General features: G+C 40.2%; 1 protein-coding gene across 4 annotated transcripts in view; it reads right to left on the reverse strand.

Moving 5' to 3' along the window:
* Nucleotides 1-24,296, reverse strand: part of LOC110001298 (microtubule-associated tumor suppressor 1 homolog) — an 81,185-nt gene extending 56,889 nt beyond the window's left edge. For 3 of the 4 annotated variants that reach the window (XM_065950081.1, XM_065950110.1, XM_065950018.1), the window contains exon 1: nucleotides 12,125-12,394. The gene's annotated coding sequence lies outside the window, so the exon portion shown is untranslated. Of the gene's footprint in view, nucleotides 1-12,124; nucleotides 12,395-24,129 lie in introns of those variants that run through there. The other variant, XM_065950047.1, reaches the window with a different exon arrangement.
* Between the last annotated feature and the right edge of the window lie 468 nt (nucleotides 24,297-24,764).

Genomic DNA, 24,764 nt, shown 5'->3' on the forward strand with positions numbered 1-24,764 from the left:
TATGTTTGTCTAAAAGAGTGTGCCTGACATCTGCAGTGTGTGTGTGTGTGTGTGTGTGTGTGTGTGTGTGTGTGTGTGTGTGTGTGTGTGTGTGTGTGTGTGTGTGTGTGTGTGTGTGTGTGTGTGTGTGTGTGTGTGTGTGTGTGTGTGTGTGTGTGTGTGTGTGTGTGTGTGTGTGTGTGTGTGTGTGTGTGTATGTAGGTCAGGGACAAAGAGAAAGGAGAGGAGCAGCTAAATAAAGGCGATCAGATCCAGGACAGCGCTCTCTCTCCTATTATCCGGTAATGACAGCAGGGCCCCTGTGCCACACACAGTTAACGTGCATTCAGGTAGACACACAGACGGATTGGAAAGAGAGGAGGAAGGAGGACGAGTGATCCGGAAAACATTGCCTCACTGAAACAGGACACCTGAAGACACCTGTAACAAACCACTTTACTGAAGACCTGGCCAACACTAAGATTCATTCAATCCATGTGCACAATGCTGAAAATGTGAGAGACCCAACAGATCCACAGAAAATTCACTAATAAAGAAAAAACGATGGATTAAATCTGGAGACGGCTGTACATGTTACAGAATTTAAAATGAATGTAAACATGCGAGTCCGACTGAAATGGTACTAAATGGTTTCTCAAAGACGGACTAACACATCTTCATAACGTGGTCAGCTCGTCTCTTTCATATAAACACCCTAATCGGACCCAAATTGGTCTAGGCGTTCTGCACATGCTCCACAGTCCCTGCGCTAGGCTTTGGGAACTCAAATTGCCTAAGAGCGCGGCGCAGCAGAAGTCCTGTTGTCATCTGTCTTCAGAGATCACTGAGCATTGAGTTTGTGTGAAGTGTACAGAGCTGTAGAGTTGTCTTAAATACGACTTACAAAACCACCACTTTCCCATTTGCTAGCTTGCAAACCCGGATTACACCAACACCCAGTTCTATTTTAGAGTAAGTGTGTTGTTGCGTGACTTAGTGTTTGGCAGAGGTAGATAAGATCCAAGTCAACTGAATAAAGAGGAGTTCAGTGCAGCTATTGGTGGCCCATCGATGAATAAACGTCCAGGAGGGAAAGCCAATGGATTTGGCTTCAATTAGAATCCATTCCCTACTGTAAAGAGTTCATTTAAATCCTACCAGCATCTACTGTGTGGTATTCTGAGGTGAAGGTGGCAGGCAGCCTGCCTAAATTAAATATTAACACTGCCAATGCAGTCTGACTGACCTGCAGACTTCTGTGTCAGCTTCACCTCCCGGGAGCAGACACACAACTGACCTGAGTCACTGCCAGTATCAAAGATTCATCAGATCATCAGGCGCTCTGTACCAGAAGGCTGCTTCCTTTAACAGATCGTTTTATCAGACCCTCCAGGGATTCACAGAGAACGCTCTCTGCTGGGCCCATCTTCTCAATAGTGTTCATGCTGGAGCACCACTTCAGGTCCCCGAGAGATTGTGAATCCCATGAACCTGAAGGAGTCCACAGCAGACTATGGGCTGTTCAGTATGGTGGGGGGGAGGGAGGGGTGAGGGACTTGTAACCATCCAGGATGTGGCCAATGACAGTGGTGATGTCCGCAAATGTCAGATGTTTAACAGAAGGCGCAGTCCTTCATGTAGAGTGTTGCAAGCAAGATACAACTGAATGAATGAATATATTAATCATTCAATTAATTTTGGGGCTTTTTGTGCCTTTGTTGGGGAAATAGAACAGTAGATAGAGTTGTAAATCAGGGAGAGAGAGAGAGTGGGGAATGACATGCGGGAAAGGAGCCACAGGTCGGATTCGAACCCTGACCGCCTGCTTTGAGGACTATTGCCTCCTTACATGGGGCACATGCACTTTGCACCACCAGCACCCAATGATACAATTTCTAAAATAACTCATAATATTGTTTCTGCAAGGACATGTTCTGAGCAAAAATAATATCACACTGGCAAACCAACATAACAGCTAGGCACTGCACTTGTACCAGACTATTTTTGTTTGTTCTATTTGTGTACAGGTGTTTTCATTGAAGCACAAAACAACAAATCAATGTGATTCAAAGATCAAAACAACAATAATAGAGACTTTGGAGCTGCTGGGCCTCCACTTGAGATGAATTCCTTTCAGGTGAGCTGGCCTGTTCTATCTATGAAAAAATATTTTGTCTGGAAACAAAGCAATGGCCGCCCTCAGGCATTCACAGGGCTTTTTCAGACCGTCTACAAACATCACAACTCAAACTCACAGCAAAAAGGTCAGTGTGGGGGGGGCAAGAAACCTTCCCTCCCATGCATGAAAATGAACCAGACTTTGCAGAAGGATTCAGTCCCATGTACCAAAAGACCTTTTCATGCTTTGTATGCAAATAATCCCAATGAATGGAGGTACAATAGAGGTAAACTTTGGATTTAAAATTAATCAGTCACAAGACTTTGTAGCCCAAATTTATTTATGTGCTCAGGGGTTCGGAAGAAGTCAAACAATTAATCAACCTCCTCTTATTGCATTTTCTGCTTCAGTTCACAATCAACTTCTTAATGTCATCTCCAAACTGTTAGCCACAACATTTTAAAAATCTAATTCCTACAGAATTGTAAACAGTTTTGAATTTGATTCCTGACACAAAGATAAGCACACTATGGATGAACATGTAGACTCAGAGGGAGCGTTCAAAAGAGTAATTGTTTTAAAGAAGTCCAACATTCAGTACACAACAAGGCAAAAACAGCTGTAAGACAAATCGGGAGTAGGCTAAAGGCTGGCTCAAAAACAGGCAGCGATCATTCAGAGTAAGGCTGTAAGAAAAACGCGAGGACGAGGGAAACACTACCAACGGGAAACATGAAGGAGAACACTTACGCTAAAATAAATAAACATCTGAAAGTTGTTTCACAGGTCGAAGCATCTTCTCTCACATACAGCTTTGTTGTCTCCAAGATGTAAAACAAAAGACTTCTGCATAAGCTAGAGGGATAGCATCAGTACCAAAAGAAAAGTGTAGAATATGTTCGAAATGAACAGAGCTGTAAAGTTGTCCCTGTTTGTTAACAAGGTCAACTGGAAGAATCCCAACAGTACTTGAAAGAGGGTATATTGTCACGTACATATACTTCCATCAATAAATTGATTCTTGTATAATGGGACAACTTCTGTAGACCAAATGAATGTCAGAATCAAGCTTTAACCGTACAGTAGCTAGAGGTTTTTGGGGTTCATATATTTAATCTATGTACCTACTGAAGTATGTTCACAATAGCTAAAGTTCTAAAGTGTCTGTTTTCATGTACTGCCGCTCCATGCACCGGCTCGCTTCTGACTCTCTCTCTAAGGCTCTGAAGTGCCCACGTTCAGAGTCCCCACCTGTGCCAAGTCTGATCTGATTGGTCGGCCTGTCGGCTCTGCCGTAATTGGTCAGTCACTCAGCACGGTTCTCGGAAATGTCACGCCCCTTTTAACATATTGGGAATGCAGCCACTTTGCCTCCGAGGGTAGCATAAACATGAGCACCTTAGCACTACTGTGCTACCGCAGGCTATAGCATATCGTGGGCGTAAAACATGAGCTGCAGGGCTTGCTACAACGAGCCAATGGGCTTAGATCAGTGATCTCACACTGACAAGACGTCACACTGACAAATTTATTTTGAGGGGGGCTAGAACCGAGCGTTACATGCAGCTAATGCTACAGCTAACAGGAGGATGTAGGAGAAGCTGTGTTTTCACGGACTTTGAATTTTTGTACATAGATGTACCTAAACATGCACAGGACACTTGGAAAACACACTAAAGAGCATATAAAACCAGAAAAAGCAGAATATGGGACCTTTAAGTGTGCATGTAAATGTACAGAGCAAAACCTTGCCCAAAATACTGTCAGGCAGAGCGAGCTGACATGAAGCCTTGACAAATGAAACGACTCTCTGTGGCTTAAACTTGTGAGCTTTAAAAAAAAAAAAAACGTGTGAGCTGCCCTTCACCAGCCAAACATCTCATCCGTTCCTGTTACGATCGGCTTCCTTGTCGGCCTGCGGGGCCTCACTGGGGCCAAGCGTGTGAGTGAGTTAGTCTGAAGTGAATAACAGGGCTAATCCACAAGTTTAATGACTATTGTTGAGCGGTTGGATACCGCTGTGCATTAAGACACGCTTGTCAAACAGGCTCTGATCAGAGCTGGACAGAGAGGAAGAGAGGAAACAAGAATAGGAAGAGAGCGACACGAGTGAAAACGAGATTAAAGAGGCACTGTTCGACAATTACAAAAGGAGGCCTGTAAACAGGAGGCATTTAAAGTGCATTCAAATTCATTCATCTATTATAGTATTTTATTCCTGATTTTAGTGCTCAAGCTGACCTATTCTGTGAGAATAAACCAACAGATGTCTTTCCATTTGATTTTAGAAATTCTAAATGTTTCCCTCTTAGATTAAGAAATAACAAATACAGATGAATAAAGAAAATGCAATACATCAAATATTTACTAACAGCTTTGAAGCATTTGGCATCAAGAAATCTGATTTTGCACGATGAGAAGAACACGTATAACAAAATTAAGAAAATTGCTGAATGTTTCAAATAGAGCAACTACTTTGAGTGTTGGCGGACAGGGTTTTCCTCAGCTTACTCCTGGTCTATACTCCTGGAAATTGATGCCATAGAGGCTACTCATAGAGGCTACTCATAGAGGCTACTCATAGAGGCTACACCATAGAGGCTACTCATAGAGGCTACACCATAGAGGCTACACCATAGAGGCTACACCATAGAGGCTACTCATAGAGGCTACTCATAGAGGCTACACCATAGAGGCTACTCATAGAGGCTACACCATAGAGGCTACACCATAGAGGCTACACCATAGAGGCTACTCATAGAGGCTACTCATAGAGGCTACACCATAGAGGCTACTCATAGAGGCTACACCATAGAGGCTACACCATAGAAGCTACACCATAGAGGCTACACCATAGAGGCTACACCATAGAAGCTACACCATAGAGGCTACACCATAGAGGCTACTCATAGAGGCTACACCATAGAGGCTACTCATAGAGGCTACACCATAGAGGCTACACCATAGAGGCTACACCATAGAGGCTACTCATAGAGGCTACACCATAGAGGCTACACCATAGAGGCTACTCATAGAGGCTACTCATAGAGGCTATAGTGGCCTACATACTACATACTTTTGAGTTGGTGTGTCTGTGTAGCTCTGCGATACTTCACCAACAAATGCTACATGGAAGATTTCTAAGATTGCTATATCGCCAATTTTCAGTTGCTTGTTTATGCACAGGTTACCATGGTGACTGAAACCCAAGCACATAACGCTGGAGTTGTAGAGGATTAATATTAATTGTTAACGGTTTCTGCACCAATACACCAAGACAAATTCCTTGTATGTGTGAATGTACTTGGCAATAAGACTAGATTCTGATTGTGATTAAGCAGCAGGGGTGAGCGCAGTGTAACGGTTTGTCAGGAGGCGGCGCTCAGCTTGTCATCAAGTTGACTGAAAGTAAGATTTTCCAACATGGGGGCTGCCGCCAATGAACCTTTAACAGATAGATGACATCACTCAGGCTTAATCCATTAACATTGTATGGGAGGTGCACATCAGGCTATTAGGCATTTCTTTAGGTACAGGGCTAAAAGAACCTACAGTGTACGCTATGGCGTAGATTTGAAGCAGAAGTATCAGTTTAGTACCATCCTTCCTCTGACGGTCACAAAGCCACCCAGACTTTTGGACTTTCAGCTCCACAGGGGGCGGCTGACTGGCAGACAGCTACATGTCATCAGGCTGCTCTGTACCAGCTAACGGGAGCTAGTTATGGCAGGTAATAATTAATGGTCCCATATTCTGCTTTTTCTGGTTTTATATGCTCTTTAGTGTGTTTTCCAAGTGTCCTGTGCATGTTTAGGCACATCTATGTGCAAAAATTCAAAATCCACAGAAACGCGGCTTCTCCTACGTCCTCCTGTTAGCTGTAGCATTAGCTGCATATAACACTCGGTTCTAGCCCCCCTGGATAAAAATGTGTCAGTCCGACGTCATTGTCAGTGTGAGATCACTGATCTAAGCCCATTGGCTCGTTGTGGCAAGCCCTGCAGCTCATGTTGCACGCCCGTTAACTTCTGTAGCACGCCCACGATATGCTGTAGCCTGCGGTAGCACAGTAGTGCTAAGGTGCTCATGTTTATGCTCCCCTCGGACGGAGCCAGTGGCTGCATTCCCAATATGGTAAAAGAGGCGGGACATTTCCGAGAACCGTGCTGAGCAACTGACCAATAATGACAGAGCGGATCGGCAGACCAATCAGATCAGACTTGGCCCACGTGGGGTCTACCAGTGTGGGCTCAGCAGAGTGTAGCTGACGGACTCAGAGCGGAGAGGGAGCAAGGACATGAAAACAGACACTTTTTTCAGACTTTAGCTATTGTGAACGTACAAAAGTAGGTACATAGATTAAATATATGAACCCCTAAAAGGGCAGAATATGGGCTCTTTCAATTTCTATAGAGCAGATATGCATTTTCAAAATCACCAAGCCTCGCATTTACCACTGTGACCGTGAGAGGATAAAAAGTAGCTAACAACTGACACATCAAGTAGGAGACCAAAGGAAAGAGAGAGACCGCCCCTGTTGCTAATGCTAAGCTATAGTTTGGTCACTAGCAGAACTAAGTCGTAAATGGCTGTTTTTAAAAACAGAAAGAAAAGAGCTGAGTTGTAGTCCAGATCTGTTTAGCAGCAGGCTGAGCCACTCAAAAGTTCATTCATTATTGTGCAATATCCAAGTGTAGAAATACCCACTAATAATAACGTCAGTTAAAAATACGAGAATCTAACTATTCTTAGAGTACCAGTAGGTGTCCTCATTGTTAATACTTGAGTTATAAACTAGTACTTCTTTGTTTTGTCTTTTCATTATTCACTTAGTAACGTGTTTTTTTGATTGTGAAAAAGTTTACACAAGAAAACTTGGTTAAGTACGGCTTACATTGACACTAACTTTAAAATACATACAAGAGCTCTGAAGTGAAACTCACTACAGATATTCTTGGCAATCAACTTGCCACCCCTCCCGAGGCTCTGAAGCTCTGGAGGGGGTGTTTGTTTTGTTCAGGGGGGCAGCCCTTGGGCTTGCATACAGAGAGAATAAGGAAAATGAAAATAATGAAAACCACACTTTCTTACACAACAAACCTATCTTTGCTGGGGGGGGGTATCTTATTGTTTACAGCTGTTCAAGGACTCAGAGCCCAGGGAGAGAATAACAACAAAGTCTTACATTGGAGTCTTAAAGTCCTTTCTTCATTTCCTTTTCTACATCATTTCCTTTCTTAACAGGTGTATGTTGTTTCTTAATTGATGTATTCAGACTTTTTGGGGCCTTTAAAGGCTCAAAAAGGTGAATTTGTAGTAAAACGATTGGTCCAAGTAGCCATATCCAGGGATCCTTTGCAAGATTAACTCCTCCTAGCATGTTTAGCAGCCATACAGGCCTGCCCCTATACAGGCAAAACATATTAACTATTCCTTTTTAATTTTCTTTGAATTTCCACATTTATTTATCACATTTCTCTTCATTTAAGAACATTTAATGTATCAGATGAAAACATGCCTTACAAACATTTGATGTGTATAACATCAAACAATAGATTAACATAGTTTGTGTCAGAACTCAAACATCAGAGCCTCCTGAGTCAAAGATTTTCACTGTGGCCTTGTAGTCCTTCACAATAAATCAAAGTCAGGCCACTAACCTGACTCTGTGATAAGATTGAGGGGATTTACATGGGCGTGTGTGCGTGCGTGTGAGATAAACCTCAGAGTGGCGGTGCCAGATACAGCTGACAGCACTGGAAGCTTTTTGTGGTGACACCATTTGAAGGTTCAGTCCAAACGACTGAAAAAGAGGGAGTTGTTAAACCTTGTGAACAAATTGCATCATTTTGAGATTAGGGATGTTTAAGTTAACATCTTGCAGTGCTGCTGATCCGACATTGTTCTGTGTACAATGACAGAGTTAAAAGAAAGGGTGGTACTCATGTGACATAATGTGACTTGACTTGGGTCTCTACTCTGGTGATTTCAAGTCTTTGGGGGAAGCCCTGCTTGGTTCATTCTCTCGTTGCTTTGGATGTTAACTGGCACACACACTGACAGTGGGGTTGAATAATTCCTGCGAAATCTGTGAAGCCAGTTAATTCATATCAAGTAGACATTGCAGAGATATGAGCCTCGCAGCCACCACTGCTGTAAAACATGCAACATTTAACAAAGGGTAGCTTTTAGTTTTCTAAAAGTAAATGGAAGATTGTGATTCATTTTGTTAGGTCTCAGTTGTCATGTAGAAATGTAATCAAACATCTGAATCATAATTTGTTTTTAGGCATTCATTGAAGCTATTTGAGCACTTCACTTTATCTTGTACGCTCTATTCTAGGAGACACCATCAACCAAGGCAGACAAAAGATTGAGTTTACGCACACAGCTGAGGTTCACTGCAACTGCAGTACTGCAAATGGCCACTAGATGCTCTCTCCAAAAGTGATTAATCCCCTTGTAGCCCGATGTTAAAATGTCAAAGTTCAAAAAGCAGAAATAAACATGGTTACAGCTTTGTAAAAGAAAACACTTTGGTTTCTAAAGCTCAATTCTTTATAAATAAAAACATAATGTGGGTACATTTGAATAACCAACCAAACTGTCAATTTATAGTCAAGCTTAAAGTTATGTTTAATTAGGGCTGTTGTTTTTTTTAGTAACATTGTGGGAGTTTTCTGCTACATAGAAATTAATCTGATAAATCAATATCTGAATTTTGCATCTCAGCCTTACTGTTTTGATGCTCTTAAAAAAATGATTTCTTGCTGTCCAGTTCATTACCAACAACAGGGCAGCTCACGGCCAAAGTTGGGCCCGCAGCAGAATTTTCTTTCAGGCCCAGTGGTCCCCCCATCGTAGATATGCCTAGTGTAATGCCCAGGTTAAGTCTATTAGTCGGAAACAGTGGATGTTCATTACTCCTAAGTAATATTTATAAAAGAAACCAGTCTGATTAGTTGGGGTTGTGGGGGGGGGGGGGGGGGTGCTTGTTCTGCGCAGGGCAGGCCTGACTAACAAGCTGACTAAGAAGTCTTGGTGGTTACATCCAACAGGAGAGACCCTGGAACTCAGATCTGAATTATCAATGATAATGATTCAAATTTTTGATGATTCAAATTTCCAAATTCTGACATAGCATGAAAAACTTGTACTAATGAGTCTGAGATCAGCTCAGAATCAGCCAGTCACCGACTGACAGCCTGAAAATCGGCCAATTCCGGTCATTCTGCAAGCAATGGAAGGCATGGACAAAAACTGCCCAATGAACTGACAGAATACCACAATATCTCCATGCTTTTTTGTTATGAAGAAAAATCCATAATCTATATCTGCTGAACTGAATGTGATCTGAACCCATTTGCTTTATTCATGATTGAAAAAAAAAGCCTGCAGCTCTGTGCTGATGGTTTTTTGTTTCGGGCAAACAGCCAATCAGGGAGCTTGTTAACAGGCAGGAGACTGCAGGCTCACCTTTCCCTCATACACACACTTGGCAGAGCATCACCACTGCATCAAATTACAGCAACACACACATGCGCATCACTGAACACAATACGCGCACAAAGGACATAGCACAACCCAGGCCGACAACACAAGCTGATTATTAACACATTGAGAGGCATCTGTACTATTATCTTGTACTATTACCATTATATTGCTGCATCACACAGAGAGAGGACATCCCCAACGCAGTAGAAATGGTTGCCATGGAAATAAAACGACTGCTGAGTCATTCTGAGTGAAGATACTGCGAGTGTGTGTGCGTGTGTGTGTGTGTGACATAACAAAACATTTTATTTATCGTATTCTGGAGTGACACAAACACTGTGCAAGGTCAAATCAGGAAATGTGACACTGCTGACTGTGTGTGTGTGTGTGTCCAGATGACGTAAAGAACTATATACTTACACACACACACAAAAGTGATGATATGACAGTGACGACTCAAGAGAAACTGACACCATCACCATCATGTCGGTGTATTATATGAACGCCATTTTACACCTTTAAAGCAGCTAAAAACACAACAAACGTCAATGTTTGACAAGAGAAACTGTAAGTAATCTGTTGAGTTACTTCTGACACAGAAAGCTTCAGAGCAATGAAAGTGATGCCAATGGAGAGTAACAATGAAGGTGCTGGGTGGAGCAGATTGGATCGCTACCAGGGCAATCAGAACTGGTTCTGGGGTCCAACAGCCATGGTGGATTGGAGCCATTATATAACTAGCTAGCTGTCCCACTCCAGCTCTGACACTATCACATCCTTTATGGATCAATAACTGGAAACATTGCAGTGAATGATTACTCATTTTGGACTTTAAACTTACAAGCATTGATGTGCTTTATTTTTATTTTTTTTACCCAAAAGGATTATGTTGCAGCCATTAGCGACTGTTCGGTCGACTGGACAAACCTGAAACTTTTAATACCCATTATTTATTGCGACCTGAAAATAATTTAAACAAAAAAGGGAGTCCCTACTAGGGAGGTTTGTCATCAATAACATCACAAGTAATACGCTTATTTTGGTACTGAATATGTTTTGGTATTGATATGAGGTCCAAACGGTTAAAACATTTCCCAGTATGATTCTCCTCTCTGAAGACCGCTGCAGAAAGGCTTTTAAAGGATGAAATATACAGAAATACAGGAGCCAACCACATGATCTGTCCATACATGGTCAGAAATGTTACCACAGTCCGACTCCGAGCTGTAGTCATTTCACTTCATGAACCAAAAATCCTGCAACAAACGACCTCACTTAACTCACTCTGCTCATGACAGGTCAAAATGTGATGGTTTTTTGCAAAGTAAATAAATCTGGGAAACTTGGGGCTTAAAATCTTCACAAACATCTCCTCAAAGTTTCTAAAACTGCTTCGGCAAAGCTTCTCTCTATGCCTCTATGTGGCCTGTTATATGTATGAAAGCTGTTTCATCATGTCTATACAGACTGAGCCTCCTCTGATACCAGCGACGCCTCCACTCCGACTGCTAAACTTCATCAGGTTATGTCATCCGTGGTGTTGTTTATACATCCCTTTTGGACTGTTAGCTCCACTGTAGAGCTGGGGCACCTAATGGATGCTTTACTTAGCTTGTCATACAGCAGGTTGCCTTCAATTGTGACAAAACCGGAGCTCAGCAAGACTTCAATGTATTTAGGTCTGACACTTAAGATCACAACTTAAAAATATTCTAATTTAAATCTTTGAATATAAGATGTTGAAATAAACTCCCATATTCAAAAATATTCTGCTTTCAAACATTTGCAGCTACATTTTCCCAGCTCTCGGCGAGCTGCAAAAGTAACACTGATTTCACAAAATGACTACTGTGAGCTTTTAACTTTAGTTCTGCAAGCAGTATTCAAACAAAGGCTAATGCTAATCCCTTTCATGCAACTCGGGGAAACAATGCTGAGACTGTACGAGCATACATTGTGGAGGGATTTAGTTTCATGTGCAATTATATCAACAAAGCATCTGGAAGCCATCAAACCAACCATCAGGGGAAAAGCCCCACGACTGCTTTAAACATTTGGTTGGGCAATAGCACCTTCACCATTTAATTTTATTTAATAAAACTCTTTTTTCCCTTTCTTTTTTTTTTTTTTTAATATGACAATGTTCAGGAGCATGTCCAAGCAGCAATAACAGAAACTTGTTTTCTCAGCAAGTCTTAAAAAGTTGAAAAACTGGAAACTCAGCTTTGTCTTTAAATGTGACTCATTTGGATGCCATCAACACATTACAATTGTCTTTTATGATTTAAATTATTATATATGAGAACATTTGTATGTTATAAATTAAGTTATCTTAAACGATTAGAATTTATATGTGCTATAATTCAAGTCATCTTTGTGCAAATGATCTACTATGGTACCAGTTGGTGTTAAATGATTGACTGGTTTTGCACCAGCCAATAACTCAAAGTGCACTCGCTCTCCAGGAGACCTATGCACACACAACTATAGAAAACACACACATGATTTACTGTTGCCAAAGGCATTACTTACTTTTCTGTCTCTATCTCGTGCTGCACAGCTGAAAAAAAACATCCAGGAAAAGAGTCATGGAAGCTACATCAGCTCGCTCACTCTAGTTACTTCACACTGGCATGCATTTGGCAGGACTGGCAGTCCACTTTCTCTCTCTCTCTCTCTCTCTCTCACACACACACACACACACACACACACTTCATCCACCTCTTCACACACACACATGCGCCGACACTGCACTGCTCTGCACGTTCATGCGTAGTATCTTATCCCATCTCTGCTGTGTGTAAATGTGAGCCCTAACGAGGGAGGACTATGCAGGCTGTGACGGCGGTGGAGAGAGGGAGGGACAAGACGAGGGGGAGGGAGGGGGATACACCTCCCTTTTTGGTTCTGAAACACGAGCACACTGCTTAGTGCTGCAGTAACGAGAAACAGACTGTGTGTGTGTGACAGTTTCAGTCAATGCAAACTCCTTTTTCTTGACACAATGTAGAAAAAGGAAAACATTCCTTCACTAACACATACACAAACACCTATATGATACCAAGTGGGGACATTAGCTTTTGGTCATTTAAAAAAAAAATTTACAGAACATAAAATACAATAAAAAACCTCGCTACCAAGGTCTGTAAGCATGACACTACTGCACTAGCACAAAAACTCTGACATGCACACATACTTTCCCATGATACCAACAGAGGACATCTGCTTTAAATCTTTAAAAAAAAAAAAAAATTGTATAGATATTTCCTCATGACGTCCCCATCAACAAGATTACTTCAAATGTGATTTTACATTTTTAAAGAAGTTGCTAAGAGGGGACTTGACTTTGGGTGATGTTTATACACACACCATCTTCAAGGTCTAGTGTGGGAGTGGACAGTCAGTCCGTGTTTACAGAGAGCTGGCTTGTCTCTGCCAGGTAACCTTACTCTGGTCAGGGGCATTCTCCACCTCCAGAAAAAAGAGAGAGGGGCGAATACTGCCAGGTCCACAGAGGTTGGCTGTTGCAAAAGCTGCACTGAGCTCCCTCCCTTCTATTAGCTAAAGGAGTCTGGGGGAGAAAAGAGAGGGACTGAAGAAGAAAATGGGGGAATGAGTTTAGTGTAAAAAGTAGCCCATGTAATCTGATGAAGAGGACGACAGAAGTAGAAGGGGGAGAGGGAGGAGAGGGAGGTCCTGTTGGGCAAATAAGATGAACAATTCGAGCAAGATTACAATATGTACTGCCAATAGACTTAACAATAACAAAGTAGATTGGCAAAGGCCTTAATCCGAGCCCTAGACTGGTACTGGTAGTCTATTCACATAATAACGGTTGCAAACCCTTTACATAACATTCTTAATGCATTTTTTTCTACAGCCAAAACGGTTTAAAACCCTGATTGTTTTCACAAAAAGAGAAGTAAAACCGTTATGCACACATACACAGAGACACACTGGCCCTGATTCCTGCACTAATTCTGTCACTCCCTAAGAGTGTGAGGCTGAAGAAAAGGCAACCTGATCTCACTGAACCACTGAACTTACCATTATCATTAAAAAACTGTGTGTTGATGGCCAAAAATATGACAAAACCAGCAAAACTCCAAATCCATAATAGCCTTCTTACAATGTCATTTAGGCTTTACCTTTAAGTGTAAATCCAAATGCACATTATAAAGCATTGCTAGTGATGAGTGTTGACCACTCCAATAATACTGCACTAGCTTGGCTATGTAGCCGTCATTTAGCACTGTATTCATAGCTTTGTGAACAAGAATCCTCTGATGTTTTATGTCATTCAGTGATCAAACGAGTGGATTATGGATAATGAAATGGAACAAAAATACATTGTTAATATTGGGATTGGATAAGAAACAATTCACTATAGTGTTGGGTATTTTTACTGGATGATTTTTGTTGTCAATCTTCTCGTATTCAATATTTCTGGGATGGATTATCATGATATCCGTTTACAGTTGACGTGAGCAGAAAGAGAAATAGCAGAAAATGCACGCCTTGTTTTTTCAAAAGCCCAGAGTCTGTCGGGTTATTAATAAAGCTTTAACTGTGTGTCATCTCTAGTCAGTCTCTCGGACTTAACCTGCTAATAATGTAGAAATAAGCTGTCTGTTGTTCAATCATAACTTAAAGAAGAACCTGTGGTGAGTTGTTGTCTTGTCTATATGCAAGTCCATGTCTGTTAGTAAGTAGGAGCCAAACTGGGATTCAATACAATGATTGCATAATTGAAGTGGGCAATCCCACACCACTGACACCCTGCAGCAAAAGCTCCTCTTGGAAAAGAGCTGTGGTCTATTGAACACGGTTGATTGAACAATCCACTGGCCCAGTAAAGTTAAATAGATCACTTCATGTCCATCACAATGATATGGGAAGGAGGGTGTCACACTGTACAAATACAATTTCTCAACAAGAAATCTTGGAAAAATGGGTATCTAATGTTTATAGAAATCTTTTTACCTGTACTTAAACGCTGAAATGCAACAATCAAATATTTTAATATGCAGGTTAACAAGAAATCCTATTAGACGTTTACATTTCCAATCATGAGTTTTACGCTGTATGTGATGATTTTTTCTTTTTTATAAGAAATGCCTTAATTGTAGAGGACAGTAGATCAATAGGAAACAGAAATGAGAGACAGGGGAATTACATGTTGCAAAGTGAAGTAAGTCAGAGTCTAACTTGGGTTGCCCACTTCAGGGATCATAGCCTTTGTACCATGGGCTCGTAATTTAACTGTGATTTAATCCAAGGCAAAACGTCTTTAACACAGCCACCAGCTCATTCCCAACTGGTAAAAAAAACTGCAGCTTGTTCAGTGGTCTAACCCTTGATTTTAGTACTCTACCTGTCTTGCATAAATTCTGGACAAACTAAACTAGCAGAAGAAGAAGTATGAAGAGCAATCTATCTATTTCGGTGATGGCAGTTGCGGGTGATGGATCGACCAAATAATCATTTAATTTAATTTAATTGGCAATTAATTTAACTCAATCATGATTAACTCCTGAAAATATCTAGATAATTTCCAGATATTCTCCTGACCGGCTGTTCACATATGCACCTCACAGCGGGAGACTTTTCCTGTCAGACGGGAGGGGAAGACGGGTGATTCCTGAGGTAAGACGCGACACAGAAAAACATGCGGCAGCAGCAGATAAACAAAGTCAGCTAGACGATGCTATATGATATGATTTGCTCAGTCATTGTGGCGGGTAAATGAAAGTAAGGTAACAGAGTGAATGTGACAGCAAACAACATAAATTGAATCCAGATCGCCTTGTTCTACTCTAAGCAGAGAAAGCATTCCTACATTAGTCCCACAGGGCTCCGCCTCGGGTCAGTTTACAATGATAGGCTATGTTCTGAAATGGCTTGAATCTGTGTCTCTTTAGCTGTACGCAGCATGTATTAGCATCTCCATTTCAGCGGCTCTACCTGCTGAGCGCATGTTTGAACACCTTGCTGTATAAAGTCCAACATGATTAAAAGATGTGGGTTGTGGTGGTGACTCATGGTCAAAAAATGGTCGGAAATACTGTTACTCCCGGCAGCGCTTTCGATTATCACCACTAATCGTAGCTCTGCTGAAGCCACGCTCGCTCGATGTTTAAATAAGTTTAAATATCCATGACAGGCGTTTATTGTGCATCAGCTTTATCAGGAAATGGGGTATTTTCTAGCAGTTGCAATTTAACAGAAATCGACTTATAAAAACACAGGAGAGAAACTAAACTTGAAACCTCACAGATTCAGTTAGAAGTAGTGGTGGGGGATATGGAAAAATATATCAACATTTTTTCATGGCAGGATCACAACCACAATTTTATCACAATCTTTTTTAATACTGATCTTAAAGACTAATTTGCAAGTTATTGACCAGCTAACCATACATATTTCCTCGTATAATGTGCTAATAGGTTTAGTCTTTTTGAAAACCGCTTTGTTTTGGTGGTCTGGAGGTCTCCCCCAGCACCAGAAATGTCTTCCCTACATTCTGATCTATTTTTTTGGACAATTTTGTAGGTTTTCTGCACCACTTCAAAATTAGGCTTTAGGATTGTGCTCTCTTTTGCGTCTTTGAATCTATTTTAGTGTTGATCATGTGCATTTTTATACAGTGATGCATTCATTTGAAAACAAGTGGACTTCAAGTTCTTCTTTCTGTACTATTTTAGCCCTGCAGAAGTCCTACAACCGTCTCGTAATACAAGTAGCCTTTGTTCATAAGCCGTGTACTTTTTTTAAGACAGTAATGGACTAACTCTATTTGTAGACTAGCAAAAAATACATAATCAAACATAATCCAGAAGGTCATAATTATGTGACACATGGTCAAATTAATTTTTACAAAAACTGAAAATAAATTGATATCAAATCTGATTTTTCATACAGATTCCTTTAGTTATTTTTACATAAAGTCTGCATTACCTTGTTCATAATATCATTTAGATGCCTCCGAATTTAAAATCTCAAATAGAACAGCACTTTGTGTACCAAAGGCTTTCAAGCAGGCGTGACCTACAAACAAACAAACAAAGCTAATGTTCTACTAAAAAAATTATTACATCAGATGATATTAGATAATCATCATTTTTTAAAGGTTTTGGCCAATTTGGCAGCAATAAAAAGTATCTAGATTTACTTCTTAGCAGTTTATATTTGAAATGCCATTATATACAGCACATGGTAAGAAATTTGGGACGGAGTAAAGTTGCCATGAGCGAAGGTTTAAGTTTATTAAACCCCAGAAGTCATTATACAGCACATGATGTAGCTTAGTGAAGTAAATCCTGAAACCTTTAACTTCACTGCACATGATGGAACAGCAAATCTGCGAAGGTTTAGCAACATGCATCATAGCTAAACAAAAATTAAAACTAAAAAACAATCTTGCGATGGTTGTCTATCCAAGCCATAAACATGCAACCTGGCCAACAACCAACACAAATATGGAATGTTTCTTTGACTTTAAATTTTCCCAGACAGAACACAATAATGAGATTAACTTTAGATCGTAACAAAAAAACCTTCCACAAGTGAAGCTTATATGGTCCCGTGGGCTGAATTTTAAAGCTTTCCTAGAATGCAGAGGCTAAGAGGACCACACATGTAGGTACAGGCATGCACACACACAACACACACACGTTCAGAGATAAAGCAAACCCTAAAACTAAAATGTTATTTATGTCAAATCTGATCTTAATTGACATGAACAGAGACATAAAAGAATTCAAACATGTTCCTGCATGTATGCACCATCCAACTTCCAAAACAAATATCCATGTAGGTATTTTGTTAGTAGAAAATGACGACCTGTTGAGATAACAAAAAGATACAGTTTTCATCAGAACACAAATAATGTTATGAAAACAAACTAATAATAGTTTTTAACCAACAGAAAACAAGTGTTTTAACTTTTCCTTACATCAGCATATTTGTGTGAAATGACACCCTTCTATTCTGTGTCTGTGCTGATTTGGTGATCACAAGCCATCGAACAAAGACGACTATTATAAAGTCACCCAGCGGCAATAAAAGAGACTTGAATATGACATGCCAAGATGCATGAAAGCAGAGGTTTATTAAACCACTTATTCATTCATGAACTCTTAATTAAATGTACAATATGTAGAATTTTATGACAATGTCAAGTAAAATATCTTAATTAAAAGTTTATTATACCCCATACTTACATTACCTAAAATATTTCCAACATATTCCCGTAATTGTATAGTTGTAGCAGGATGTGTTTTGTCGAGGCGGCCGCCACGATGAGCCGCCATCACAGACAGAATCTTTATCGTTGCTGTGGAAACACCTGATGTTACGTCAAAGACGCCTACATAAGGAAGTGGGATTTGCTACTGAAAGCTGCTGTATTGTTGGGGGGAGGCATAGGGGGAGTATAGAGAGAACTCCCGTGATTGCCCCCTAGCCTCGATGTCATCTTTTGTTATTGTAGTGTTGATTGAAAGCCCCCTGGTGGTGGATTTTACATATTGTATCTTTAAGTTAGTATTAAAAACTAATCTTAAATAGTTTTTATCATATTAGTTGGTCTGACAAATACAGTATCTTGTGATCTTAACCTGCTTTTATATTCAGCAAATGAAATAAGTAAAGGAAAATGTGGAAGTTGGAGAAATGTTGAATACAACTAAACAAACCTGTAAATAGGAACAAGAGAAAAACATTGTCAGTGGTGTCTTGTTTTTTCCTGAGCTGTAAATAAAAATGTGTTGAACTGTAATGTTAATTTAATAATAGAACAGAACAAAGCTGTATCGAACAAACTTTATCATCACATCAATGTCCATGCATTTAGTCAGCAATGAAGAAAATCTTTAAATATACAATTCTATAGAAGTAAAAGAAATGCACAATAAAACACAGTACATTACTCTGAGGTTGTATGTCCACAGAAGATAACCTCAGCCCCTGTAGTTTCTGGAAACTTAGACTGAAATAGATAGTTATCAATTCCTGCCTGTCTGACACATGAAGTGTGTGTGTGTGTGGGGGGGGGGGGGAGTGCGATTGTTTAGCTGTCATGATAAACAAAGTCTCTTAAAGAGCACTGTCTCCACCAGCAGCTCTTAGATGCACCACAGCAGCTCTGTTTATCAGGTGGATTTAGATTGTGAATGAACTGAAACAGTTCAAAGTCACCAGCATCGTCTGTTAATTCCTGCTAATTCACAGCTGTTTCAGTGAGTGAGTAAATGTATAAGACCACGGCGGCTGAAAGTGAGAGAGATGCTTGTATTATTAGTTTTATAGCAATGATAGAAAGACATGTTGTGGCTGTACTTAATTTGTGGTGCTCATAGCTTCACATAAGCCGTTTTCACATATGCACTCCGGATAATATCTAGATATTTACAGGAGGACTTCTCCGGAGATTCTCCCGACCTAGTCGTTCACATATGCTCCTCACAGCGGGGGACTTTCCCTGTCAGAGGGGAGGGGGATCGGGGGATTTCCTGAAGTAAGATGTGACGTAAATAAACAACGCGGAAGTAGCGGCCGAAGCAACAGAGTCCGCTGCACAACGTTATAATGAGAATATTTGTCTTTATATCAATGCTATGTGTAATCCAATGGAATGACAACCTCCACAAAAGAGAGGAGAACAACATACTGACCAACAGAAAACAGAATGCAGACGTTTAATTAGAGCACGGAGATCTTAGAGGTCGCGTGCAGACACTTTAGACAGTCACTATATATAAACAACATTCTCTTTCTATTGGCTCGAGTTGAAATCTCCGGAGTATATGCTGCCACGTTCAGACATCAGCTCACTCAGACTTTCTGTGGAAAAAAAACTAGGGGTCTGGCCGGAGAAACTCTGGGTAAAGTCTGCACGAAAAATGCGGCTGTTTGCGTTCACATATAACCTAAAGAACCTCCGGGTAGACTAATCTCCAGAGTTTTTCAGGAGATTTCTGTATGTGTGAAAAAAGGTTCTACATTCATTTTAATCACCTCCTATTTTGTGTTGGAAAAACATAAAAACTAAATTTCCAAATTCAATATGGAACCAAATCAGACATAGTACTACATCTAGGACAGGATATATAAACCCTGCAATTCGAAACTGTGTTCAATGTTATTGCTGTTTAGTTGGTAGGATGCATGCAGGGGTGTACAAAAATGCATGTGACCATCAAGTGTAAAAGTACGCATTGCTGCTGCTTTAATGCTATTCTGCTAACAGAATGGCATTATACAAAAGGAGAAAGCTGAGATAGTGAAAATAGGCATGAAAAAGTCTGCAATCTAGGAATTGTGAGTGTGGCACAGCTGCAGTGAATTGCAATAAAACACTGTCTCTCAATAGATTGGCAAAACATCTGTAGCTCCCCCTACTGACTGGCTGCAGAACACATCAAAAGCTCCTCTTACTCCATGTTAACAGATGGGACATGGGTCGAACTTTAAAATAACATTTTTTGTCTTCCCTTTTGTACAATGGAAGGAGTTGGACACGTCTTCCAGTGACATCCAGTGACTGGTCTGAATCTATGACTTGGTTTGAGGTGCAGCATTGCTTTATAACTATAATGGTTATTTACTATCTCTGTTATATGGTTGTTGATCTCATCCTCTGACTTTAATGTGATTTAGCTGCTAGCTTCTGTTTGTAAATTACCTGCTAACTAGATCACCCACTTTAAACACATGGACTGGCCTTGGTAACAGTTTCAGCTACAGACTCAAAGAACAAAAGTGTTCCCTCATTCAGTCTTCCAACCTTAAATACAGAACAAGACAGAAAAACGCTGCAACATTCACACCTTGAAGAGGCTGTATAAATTACTATAAGTAACAAACAAAAAAAGTGAATTCATACTTCTCTGACACAACTGTATGAAGAAATCTTTATGAAGGTGATACTTTTTTTACAGGAATGTTGTATTAAACTGCATTTTTTCACAATAACTGAATTAAAGACACAAATGAAATTGGTGCCATTAAAAAGGTAATGCAGAGACTGTTAGGTAAACAACATCTTATCTAGCAGTGGTTGAATAAATTCACATGTGCAATCGCTGCCTCCTCCAGGTAGCATAAACTGAGCTACATTAACTCTCAGGCCTGCAGAGAAGAGCTGCTCTGTGTCTGAAAGACTGAAAACCCATAAATAGACTCTAGCCACAGACTGAGGAGGAAAGTGTGAGGAGTGTGGGCCCTCCATCTGCTACAAGTTAAATCATTTCAAATGCAGAGAACGCATCTAAACTTTATAATGTCTTTTTCTTAATGGCACAAATGGTGTACGTTTGACAAATTGAAACTATCCTCTAGCTTTATAAGCTACGCTGGAGCGAGAAAAGAAGTCATTTTATCACTAATAAGGCTCAATAACATTTAAAGAGTAGCAGTCCTTAAACTCTGGGCTGTGTTTACTTTTACTATTCATTCCAGAAATTCAAGCGCTCCTCTGTTTTTATAGACTCGGCTTGTTGACTCACACTAAGAAGAAATGTCATAAATTGTAATGGATTTAAGTGGGAACCAGTCTAACTAATTACAATCCGTCATACACGCTGAATTAAAAGCTATTAAGATGATTTATTAAAATGAGAGCTACATTATGCCATGTTCTAACATGTCAAAGTGCCAAAGCATACAAGTGATTTAAAGCCTGCATTCAATGCTTTTGGACACCTGTTAGCAAAGCTGATAGCAAACAATCCCACATGTGTAAATGGAAACATTTAGCATTGTTTAGAGCTGTTCAATGAAAAAACATTGGATTTGGAACTTTCAATGTTTGAACATTAAAAATAAAATATATGCTACAACTCGGTTAATTACAGTACAGACCCACAGACCCCCCTTTAGTTCATAGTAACACTTGATCCCAAACTCAACTATTGATCAAGAATATATTCAATGGTGATTTGAGACTTGATATAGTATCACAAAACATAAATAAATGATTCTCAAGTGTATTTAGATTTTCTGTCAAGTGTACCTTTTTAGCCGCTGAAAGGTAAGTAACTGAAAATGACCCCATTTGGTCAAGTGGTTATAAAGTATTGAGTTGGGATTCATATGAAAAAAAATACATCTTTTGAAAAATGCCTTTAAAATTGGAGTTCTCATATATAATGTTTAGAACCATCCTTCCTGACTTTACTGGATTGACAGTTCACAGTCCTAGTTTTGTAATAGTATAAGTACAAGTGTTGCTCCATTCATTGTGGATAGCAGCTCCATCAATTACAACATGTCACTATGTGAATCCCAACGACAAGTCCGGGCAGAGGAATCTGTTTAAATACCTCACACACAAAAATGCCAATCATGACGAACCTTTGCGTACACATGAGCACAGCCTCATCTCACTGCACAATTACTCTGATGAATGAAGGAGTGGCTGGATTAGACTTGCAGAAACTTGGCACCTGATGCTTTTAGCTTCTTAAAGCAAATTCTGCACAGTAAACAGAAGAGGCTGCAGCTCTCTGCAGAGGAGCCACGCAGTGTTCATGCTCAAAGCAGGGATTTGAAATGTGATAGCTTCAGAATGTGAAGTCAACCGAAGAGTCCTGTTGAGGGCTAATCAACTCAAATGGACAGAGGGGAGGATAAATGTGCAGGAGAGAAGCTGCACAATCAAGAGTTTTATTCCTTTACACAAGTTTTATTTTCCAGAACATATGTTGAAATAAAAATGCAACAGATGCTACCTTTGAGTTTTTACAGTTGAAGTCATAAAAGTATGTAATGATTTAATGTCATTTTTTTAAGATAATTGAAGTAAAAACGGAAGTCATAGCTTACTTCTTGGGCTATGGCTCAGTGGTAGAGTTGGTCATCTCTCATCTGGAAGGTCGGGGGTTTGATCCCCAGCTCCTGCAGCTACATGTCTGATGTGTCCTTGGGCAAGACACTTAAACATAAGTTGCTCCCGCTGCTTCGCCGGCGGCGTGTGAATGTGTATGAATGGGAGGTTAATATTGATGGACACTTTTCATTGCAGCCTCTACCATCAGTGTGTGAATGTGTAGGTGTGACCTGCGGTGTGAAAACACTTTGAGTAGTTAGAAGACTGTGTGTGTGCAGTATGTCGACATTATACATCAAACATTATCAACACAATGTTAAATAAGAAAAGGGTAGGCTAATAATAATGTAATATAATAATGTCGTTCATTTTCTTTTGGCTCAACTAAAGTGTCCCTCATCTAAAACATGGACAAGGCCACAAAGTCGCTTTTCAAAGGCTGAAATCAAAAAGAGTCTTACGTCACTATTTTTTTTTCCTATTGGATAGAAATCCTCCATCATATAAAAGTACAGCACTCAGTGTGTTCATTGTGAAAGCAGCAGAGACGTACACGCTCATATCACACACACACACACAAAGTGCTCCCCGACGCCAAGGAGAAGCATTAAGTCTTCATTTAATCCTGGGCAGCCCTGCAGGATGATGCAGAGGACAACCTGTTATGTAACACCCAGAACGCTGCTGCAGCAGAAATGTCCATTAAACACACCGGCACAATTCACTGCATGGACACTCACAGTGGACACACAAACGCACACGCACACACACTCTCTCACACACACACACACACACACACACACACACACAAGCAGCAGCAGTACTTCCTGCACAATGCCACTCATAACTGCAGACTGACATGAATGAATTGTTTGTGCATTTTAAAACAACAGCCACACACAAACACACACACAGTCTGCCTGTTTAAGTAGTTTAACACATACAGTAGGATTTTCTAAAAATCCAACTGTACACACATTTAGCAATTCACACTCACACACACCAATAACATAGCCTACAGTAATTTTCTTAATTGTATTTTTGTAACTGGAAGTATTCAGTCAGACTGACGTATGTTAAGGCACATTTTATTCCCAAAACATTGTAGTCCCTAAGCTTAAACTGATCATGCACTCTTATATTAATAAACTATAAAAGAGAAACGTCATCTCCAAAATGTGGTCATTTTCTGCGGTGATCAGGAGGTGACGCCAAACTCCGTAAAACATGTGGCGGGCTACTGCAGGAAGAAAACCTCACTAATGTTCAAGGTAGGCTACAAATTCCGAGCTCGGTTTTTAATTCAGACTCTTTTGTTTTGACTGTGTTGCTGTTGCTTTAGTCTTACACAATACAAAATTGTTTTAACCTTTCAAGACTATCATTACATTGTTTAGGAATTTAATATAGAGCAACCAAAATTCATTTTTAAAGTTTAAATTTATGAGCTTTTGGTTTCACAATAATGCCGAATTTTCCAGCACAGTGTGGCCACTCCAGGAAAGTGTGAAGTTAGTTTTAATGAAGTACCTACTTTACACGGTTAAGCGAACAAACATAACACTGTGAATTATTGACGGAGTTCGTCACCACAAAGCTCGAGATTCAACAGCATTTATCAAAACTGATGAACGATTGAACAAGACAATGTAAACACTTAAAAAATGACAAATTGGAGTTGATAATATGGAGTTTGTCTTCAACTCACCATCGTAGCTCAGCCTGCGTCGGTAAAGATCAACCTGCTGTCCGCTGCTTTCACCTGGAAACACCCGGATCACTGCTAACGCATTCACATCATGTAGGATACTGCAGACTCTGTAGATGACTTCAAAGATATCGGCATGGTCGCAAATGCAGTTCTTAAACTGACTTGTATTTTTTAAGATGGTCAGTGATTGTTTCAGCCCACAGGTCTGGTCAGCTGAGTCACGACGGAGCCCCCCCCATACACACACACACACACACACACACACACACACACACACACACACACACACACACACACACACACAGAGCCACGCACACACACATACACGTGCACCTGTGGATTAAGACTTAATGAATCAAATTAGTCATTTTACCCACGTGTTCAGGGACTATGAAGGCATAATGTAAGTGATACATTTACTCAGGTTGATTTTTCATGCTGTTTTTATAGCCTAGCCTACTAGATAAATAAGTTGTTTTTCATCTTCCAACATTTTAGGCATTTTAACGAGCTACTTTATTAGAATAGAATAGAATAGAATAGATGTTTATTGCCATTTGCACAGGTACAGGACAGTACAGGTACAGGTACAGGACAGTACAGGTACATTGGAATTCTTGGGCGTTTCTCCC

This window comes from Labrus bergylta, chromosome 1, assembly GCF_963930695.1.
Source record: "Labrus bergylta chromosome 1, fLabBer1.1, whole genome shotgun sequence".
In the NCBI taxonomy this organism is placed as follows: Eukaryota; Metazoa; Chordata; class Actinopteri; order Labriformes; family Labridae; genus Labrus; species Labrus bergylta.